The following is a 7449-nucleotide window of genomic DNA, read 5'->3' on the forward strand; positions in this document are numbered from 1 at the left end:
AGTTCTCAGAGGAGTTCAAGGAAGCTGGACCCAGGTGGTTCAGGGTACATGATCTTCCAGTCTACTCGATCCAGGTAAAATGGACACCCTAACTTTAGAACTGGAACCCCAGGATCAAGGATCATGGACAGTGCCAGAATGACTGAAATTCAGATTGCTTTCTGATAACTTGAACTGTCATTATCTTGGACGGCTAGCCCCCAGAGTGAAGCTAAAAACCACTCATCGCTGTAGTTAATCTTCCAGTGTACTCAAATAGATATGCTTTTTAAAACTCAAAAAGTAGAAACATGTTTGTGTATCTAAACCTACACCCACATCTATGTCTATATGTGTGTGTGTGTATGTGTGTCTGTGTGTGTGTGTGTGTGTTTTAAGAAACCTGAACTTGGAGTTCTGACTGTCTTTCTTAGTCAAGCCCTGGATCAGAGCTTATTTTCTTGGCTGCTGGGCATCGAAAAAACTCATCTGCCATTCTTCCCAGAGGACTGCAAAGAACATAGAATGGTGTGTAACTGTTCTGACATCCCTTACACCACTGGGCTTTCCTCTCTGTAATTTTATTTATTTATTTATTTATTTATTTATTATCCTTAGAAAAGTCACACCTCTTTCAACCTCCCTTGCATATTCCTTATGACAGGGTGTTTTACTCAGCTTTTTCGCTGCTCTGACTAAATGACCCAACCAGCACAATGTAGAGGAGGAAAAGTGTATTTGAGGGCTTATGGTGTCAGAGGTCTTAGTTCATAGAAGGCTGGCTCCATTCCTCAGGGCTCCAGGTAAGGCAGGACATCATAGCAGAAGAGTGTGACAGAGGGAAACAGCTTACATTGTTGATCAGAAAGCAGAGAGAGTGAATTTCTACTCTCCAGATACAAAATATATACCTCAAAGCCATGCCCCCAAGTTCTACCTCCTCCAGCCACACCCTGCTGCTTCATTTACTGTAACTCAGTTAATCCCTATCACTGGGATTAATTCACAGATTGGATTAAGACTCTTATAACCCCATCATTTTTCTTCTGAACCTTCATGCATTGTCTCACACATGAACTTTTGGGGGACACCTCACATCGAAACCGTAACACAGGGAAAAGCACAGCCCTTGTGCCTACCCCTAGATACATACTGATTGTCATTCCAATTATTTCTTTCCTCTCTTTCCTCAAATGGGAATTCTGTTGTTTTGTGACTCACCCTGGATTACATCTAATCTCCTTCTCAGTGTATGTACATCAGTTTTTATTCTCTTCCAATCTCCATTTCTTCCTGCCACAGCTCCTAAGGGCACATTGAATGATTATTGTGCATATAAGCAAGTATGTAATTCTTTGATTTCTCTAGTCACTTCAGCTACAATTATTTTCTACTTCTGTGAAAGAGAATGAATTATACCGAGGCACAATCATCTATTCTCCTCAACTGTGGACAGGCTGAGGATGTGGAGGGACCGTGTCCCTGCGCGTATTCTAATAGTGGCATCTAGAACTGTGACCTCAGGATCAAGGATCAAGGACAGTGCCAGAATGACTGAAATTCAGATTGCTTTCTGATAACTAAGCTTAGGTTTCGTTGCTGGGCTTGCATTATTCGTTGTTTTGTCTCCTGCTTTTTTAATGCTTTTGGAACTGATCTGGTTTTAAGTGTTTGAGTGGTGTGGCTGCAGCTGGGCTCTGACTTCTTGCACTGTGGGAATATGAGGTTGACTCCATGTAGCAACATGCCCAGACCTCAGACAAGGTGTAAACCAGATGTTGAGAGAGTTGTCTCATCAAGTGAGGGAGAGAAGAAATGTTCACCTCCACATAGGGATGCTCAGCGCCCTGGGAACTTAGGTGTTCCACTGTAGTACCTATTTCTGTCCTTGTCCCATTGGACCATATTGCCACTCAGGTCGCAGATGGCCAGCACCCTTCCGTGGCCATCTTTCCCCAGTGGGTTCTCTGAAATCACCTTATTTTTTCATGTCCTTCTGTGTGTCTGTGCCCATGCATTTCCTGTCTCCTTTTCTGTGTCATTTAGCTCTTCTCTGGGGTTCTGATTTTTCTACCCACCATCCATCCATCCACTGTTCTCAGTTGAGTGTCTGTGGTCCCACACTTGGTTTTCTCTTCCTCTGCTCTTGTTTTCAATGGCTTGCCCACATGCACTGCATCAGCCGAGGGGAAGTGTCAAGATCACTGCAGACTTGATCTCCCCAACATCCCACCTGTTTTCAGTGAAAGCTACTCTGGTTCAGCACCTTCCCTCCATCCCCACACCCAAAGCCCCTAAAGTATTGGCACATCTTGGGTATTTCCACTGCTTTATTTTTCTTTCTAAAAAAATCAATCTGCGCAGAGCATTTCCCTGATGACAGTAGTGTCTTTACTTGCTGAACACAACATAATAAAGTGTCAAAAATTCTGTAGGGCAAGCATGGACTCAACACAGCTGACCTGAGCCTCATCTACTATTGTGTGACCCCCCCTCCTCACCACATGCCACTCACACACCAACTCTTTCCAATTTTAGAAGATGTCTCTCTGCCTCTGCACATATTACTCCCTCTTCCCCAAGTGTCCTTCTCATCTTCTCCATCTGGCTAAGACATGTTCTTCTTTCAAGATCACTTTGTGTAGATTCCCTCTTGTTGATGTGACAGTTCCCTTACATATCCTACCCACTGAGTGTTGTTAGAGTCTCGGTCACAACCCCACTCTGTGCTGAGCTAAAATAAATAGGAATGTTTGCTTTTACAGAATAATTTATGAACTGCAAAGCTTTTTCACAGACTTTCTCTCCTTGGTGAGTTGGAGAACGTGGGGACATGAAAGGAGGCTGGTGTTCAATGGCCCTTTGGTGTCGGTTCTATTTTGGTCATGTTTGATCCCTGCGTACCGTTATCTACACCTTTAGCAAAAGGGAAAGTGTGTCAAACGTCCTGCCACTTAGGAGGATGGGAGCTTGGCAGAACACTCGGTGAGAACGGCCAGCCAGCCCTGTTCCTGAAAGCGCCCGCCGTGCATTAAAGACAGAAGGTGCCAGGGGAATCCATATGGACACTTTTAAAGCTAGAATTTTTTGCTTAGAACATAATTTGTAAAACATTGACTACCTTTTTTTTTAAAAAAAAAAGCATAAATTTAAACAAAGGACCACTAATCCCTCTTTTCATTTTCATTTTTGGTTTTAATCATGGAATTAATCCTGCCTGATTAACCAACACCTAAAGTAAAGATCACCTAGGAGCAGGTGGCACTTGAGAATTCTGACACTAGCTACAGGTTTAACCATTGGAGAGATCCAGGAGGTAAACAGAGAAAGCATTTATTGGACTACCTAAGTCAGCACAGACTTACTGAGTTTCAGGGCTGCAATGTTCCAGTCTCTAATTATAGCTGAGGAACAGAGTCCTGGAGAAGTGGAGTGGCTGTCAGTCCCTCACCGTGCATGGCTGTGAACTCCTGAGTCCCATGCAGGGTCCATTCCCGCCTCATTAATGTACAGAGAGGTGTGAAAGTGCCTTACGAGGAAAAACAACTGAGGGCAAACTAGTACAGTTGACTGTGAGGTTCAACTTTCATTTGGGGCACATTAGGTGGACAGCAGTAGAAGCCAGGAACTTTGTACTGTCTTATCTCATTTGATCCCCACAAGAGCCCCCATGGGAGGGTTGCTAAAACTGCTTGTAACAAATGACTATGTGTTTAGTGGCTCCAACCACACAGATGTATTCTCTTATAGCTCTGGAGGTCAGAATTCAGAAACGAGTTTCACAGGACTGGAGTCAAAGGGTCTGTACATTTGATTGCTTCTGGAAGCTCTGAGGGGAGGGCCCATTTTCTTGCCCTTTACAGGTTCTAGTAGCTGCTTCTTTCCTTGGTTGATGGCTTCATCCTCCATTTTAATAAAAGCTGCATCTCAGCCTCTGCCTGTGCCACTCTGCCTCTGATCTTCCTGTATCCTTCTTATAAGGAATTTTGGAACTATTCTGGCCACACCAGGTAGATGATCTAAAACATATCATCACAAGAAAATCCTTGACTTAAAACATTTTCATAGTCCCTGTTGGTACCCAAGGTGACATATTTATAAGTTCTGGAGAGGAGGACATGGACATATTGAGAAAGGGGAACATTATTCAGCTTGTCACGGATAGGGGCTCTTATTATCCCCATTTTATAGGGGATAAAAGAAACCGAGGTTTAGAGAGACCAAATAACTTCCATGGAATTAGGTAATTATTTAATAGTGGAGTTATTCATTCTTTACCACTATCTCAAGGTAAAAAAAATTGTATTTTAGATTTTTTTAAAGATACAATATATGCTAAGCCTGTGGTCTGGATTAGAAGATGTAATCCATTATAAGGAAAATGGAGGTTATAATCATTTTTAAAGGATACCAATTCTTTATCAACTCTATGAAATTTGTGGCCTATAATAGGCTACCTTCCAGAGTTAGTCATCCAGCTAGCTGCTGTGAGCTGATATTTTAATTTTCAAAGCTCAAGTCAACCTCAATACATTTCTATCCATTGGCAGTGGGTGGCCACTCCATATGCAGAAGAAAGATAATTTTTTTAAACTTCACAGCCTTTCTTTTTAATTTTTGAAGTCAACTATCACATTTCTCCTAAGCTTTTCTCCGCCGAAAATTTCAAATTCAAGTTCGTTTAGCCATTCACGTGAAATGGATTTTTGATACCCCAGTGTCTATATTAACTTTCACGGGAAGCTCTTGTTTATCAAACACTCCTCATAAAATGCAGTTCCAAGAATTGAACCTGATATTGAAATATACTTTAAATAGTGCTGGATGTGGTGGAAGCTTCTGTTCTCTTAAAGGTGCACCTCTATAACTGTGTCCTAGTGGTGTGAGATTAACTTAATTAATTTCCAGAAAAAAATTCTCTTTTAAGCTGCAGTTTAACTGAAAACCCCTTTGAAGTGTGGAGAACGTAAAGCAAGCCCTTATGCCTAGGGTTTTCTGTCAAAGCCAACATGGTCAGCCTTGATGTGATTAAGAAGGTCAGACTTCCTTGGTGTCTCCCCCACCTTCTTTCCCTAGTTTGATTTATAAATAAATTTCCACGTTCTAGCATATATGTAGGCTATAAAGCTTAATAATGAAATAAATCTCTCCAGAAGCCAATGTCCATTTTAGGAGGTAGAATTTGACCAGTAATTTTGCTATTGATCACAGTATTCCTCCTTAATCCTATTTCCTGACTTTCTTCAGTGAGATAACCACAAGATGAATTTTGAACTCATTATTTGGATTTTTTTTAGTTTAATTTAGTTTGCAGGGGTGTTTTGTTTAGTTTTGTGTATGTCTTCCTGAATAATACACATTTTTGGCTAATAATTTAAATTTTGGCTCATCTTTGGACTTCATAATAAGGAAGTGCCATATATGCTTTTCTGCCATTTGTTTTTTTCAGTCACATTTGTATTTCTTTGATTTATCTATCCAGTATATAAAGCTAGGGTTTGTCTGTTTATCACTGCTAACTAATATTCTGTTGTTCTCCTATGTGTGAAATTTCAGGTTATTTCCCTTTTGAGGAGTTTATTTCCAGTGATTTCCTATTACAAAAAAAAAAAAAAGATGCTGGTATGAATTGTCTTTTGGTGCATATTGAATAAGACTTTCTCTAGAAGCGGAATTGATGAATCAGAGGGTAAATGCATTCCTTACTATGTAATTTAAAATTACTTTTTGAAGTGGTTGAACCAGTTGACACTCCCTTCAGCAAGCAGTACCCTACACTAGAGTTCTTGTTGTTCCACATCCTTTCAAACATTTGGTAATGGCAGACTCTTGACTTTTATCCATCTAAAATGTATCTTATGATGTGAAAAAAAGCATTTCCTTGAGATCTAATGAGGTTGAACATCTTTTCCTCTCTTTACCATTGATGCTTCCTAGTTTATGAACTATTGTTCCTGTCTTCACCCATTACTCTCTTGATTCATAGTAGTTGTAGGTATGTGTGTGGAGGGACACAGTAATGCTACTCCCTTTTCAGTTTCCAGTGTTGCAAAACTTTCCTAATTTTGTGGCTTTCCATTTCACTTTGTGATCTTCTAAAATGAACAGATGTCCTTCCATTTTTTTGTTTTTAGCAATTTTATTACTGTTTTTGACAATTTGACAATCAGTGATTAGATCTAATCACAATGATTATAAGGTTTTGAAGGTGGTGACGGGTACATAGATAACCAATGAAGAGAGCTTGTTTGGTGAATTTTCTGGACAATTTCACAGCAGTAAGTTATGAGACATTCTATATTCCTTTGGCCAAGACAGCTTTATTGAATCTGGTGTAGACATACACATCTAGAGTTCCCATATCCTTCATAAAAGATTCCTGGATCTCTCTGAGTGCCCAAGGGATTCAGTTCTAAAACCCATTCCATGGAAGGCCTTATGAATGTGGATTGTGCGTTCTTGGGTAACCACTTTGTTGATGGAAGAACCAACTCTTTTTTTTTTTTTTAAATTTGTAGTGCTGGGGATTGAACCCAGGGCCTTGTGCATGCAAGGCAAGCACTCTACCAACTGAGCTATATCCCCAGCCCAAGAACCAACTCTTTTATGACATTTCTTTGCAGGAACCATTCATCCAGACCTTAATTTTACTATAGTTAAAATTACTGACCTCATCTTTTATGGTAATTTTAAAATTTTGCTTAAGAAATCCTTTCCTTCCTACTATATGTTTTCTTACGTATGTTTTAAAATTTTGGTTATCGGTAAGTGTGTAATTCATCTGGAATGGATTTTGTTGTTATATGGCGTGAGGTAGGGATCTGACTTTGCTGTTGTTTCCCATATGAAAAACAATTGGAGCAGAATAATTTGTTGGGTAGTCTCTGGGTTCCCCTTGGATCTTCAATGCCAAGCCTCTCACAAATGAAATATTAATATATTTGGGACTGCTGTCAGTCTCCATTCTATTTCATTGGACAATTTGTCATTTCTGTATTGGCACCTATGCTTGTCTGTCTTCCCCTCTTTCATTTTCATTCTTTAGCTTCCTTTAAGAGCCCTGGATCTTCCACTCCACAGTTCACTTAGATTCCAAGTCAGGCAGTTCCTTAGGTGCATCCTCTTAGACTCCGTAATGGATCAATAACAAAACAAACAGGTTTATCTCTACTTGCTCATCATAATATCTTCTTATGGCACATGCTAATGTGTGATGAAGTCACCATCACCACCAGGATGACAACTGATAATGGGAATGAATAGGGCAAGGAATATGTTCTGTTGCTCTTTCTAAAATTATTTTCATGCTTGCCACTATGCTACTCTATTGACTCACTTTTTTTTTTCTGTTCAACTGCAGTCATTCAGGTTTCTCCCAAACTTACACCCTGCACTTCCTAATTCAAATTTTTACCTTAAATACAGTACTTTATATTTTCTTCCCTAAATTTTATCTAATTTATTTTTACC

The 7449-nt window shown here is 39.9% G+C and overlaps 1 long non-coding RNA gene across 1 annotated transcript; it reads right to left on the reverse strand.

Annotated features, from left to right (window-relative positions):
• Positions 1–389: 389 nt before the first annotated feature.
• On the reverse strand, positions 390–6646 carry LOC125613735. Its single transcript, XR_007344300.1, has 3 exons — positions 6542–6646; positions 1455–1461; positions 390–400 (listed from the first exon to the last, which is right to left on the reverse strand). It is a non-coding gene; the product is annotated as an uncharacterized LOC125613735 (long non-coding RNA).
• Between the last annotated feature and the right edge of the window lie 803 nt (positions 6647–7449).

Source organism: Marmota marmota, unplaced genomic scaffold (genome assembly GCF_001458135.2).
Source record: "Marmota marmota marmota unplaced genomic scaffold, marMar, whole genome shotgun sequence".
In the NCBI taxonomy this organism is placed as follows: Eukaryota; Metazoa; Chordata; class Mammalia; order Rodentia; family Sciuridae; genus Marmota; species Marmota marmota.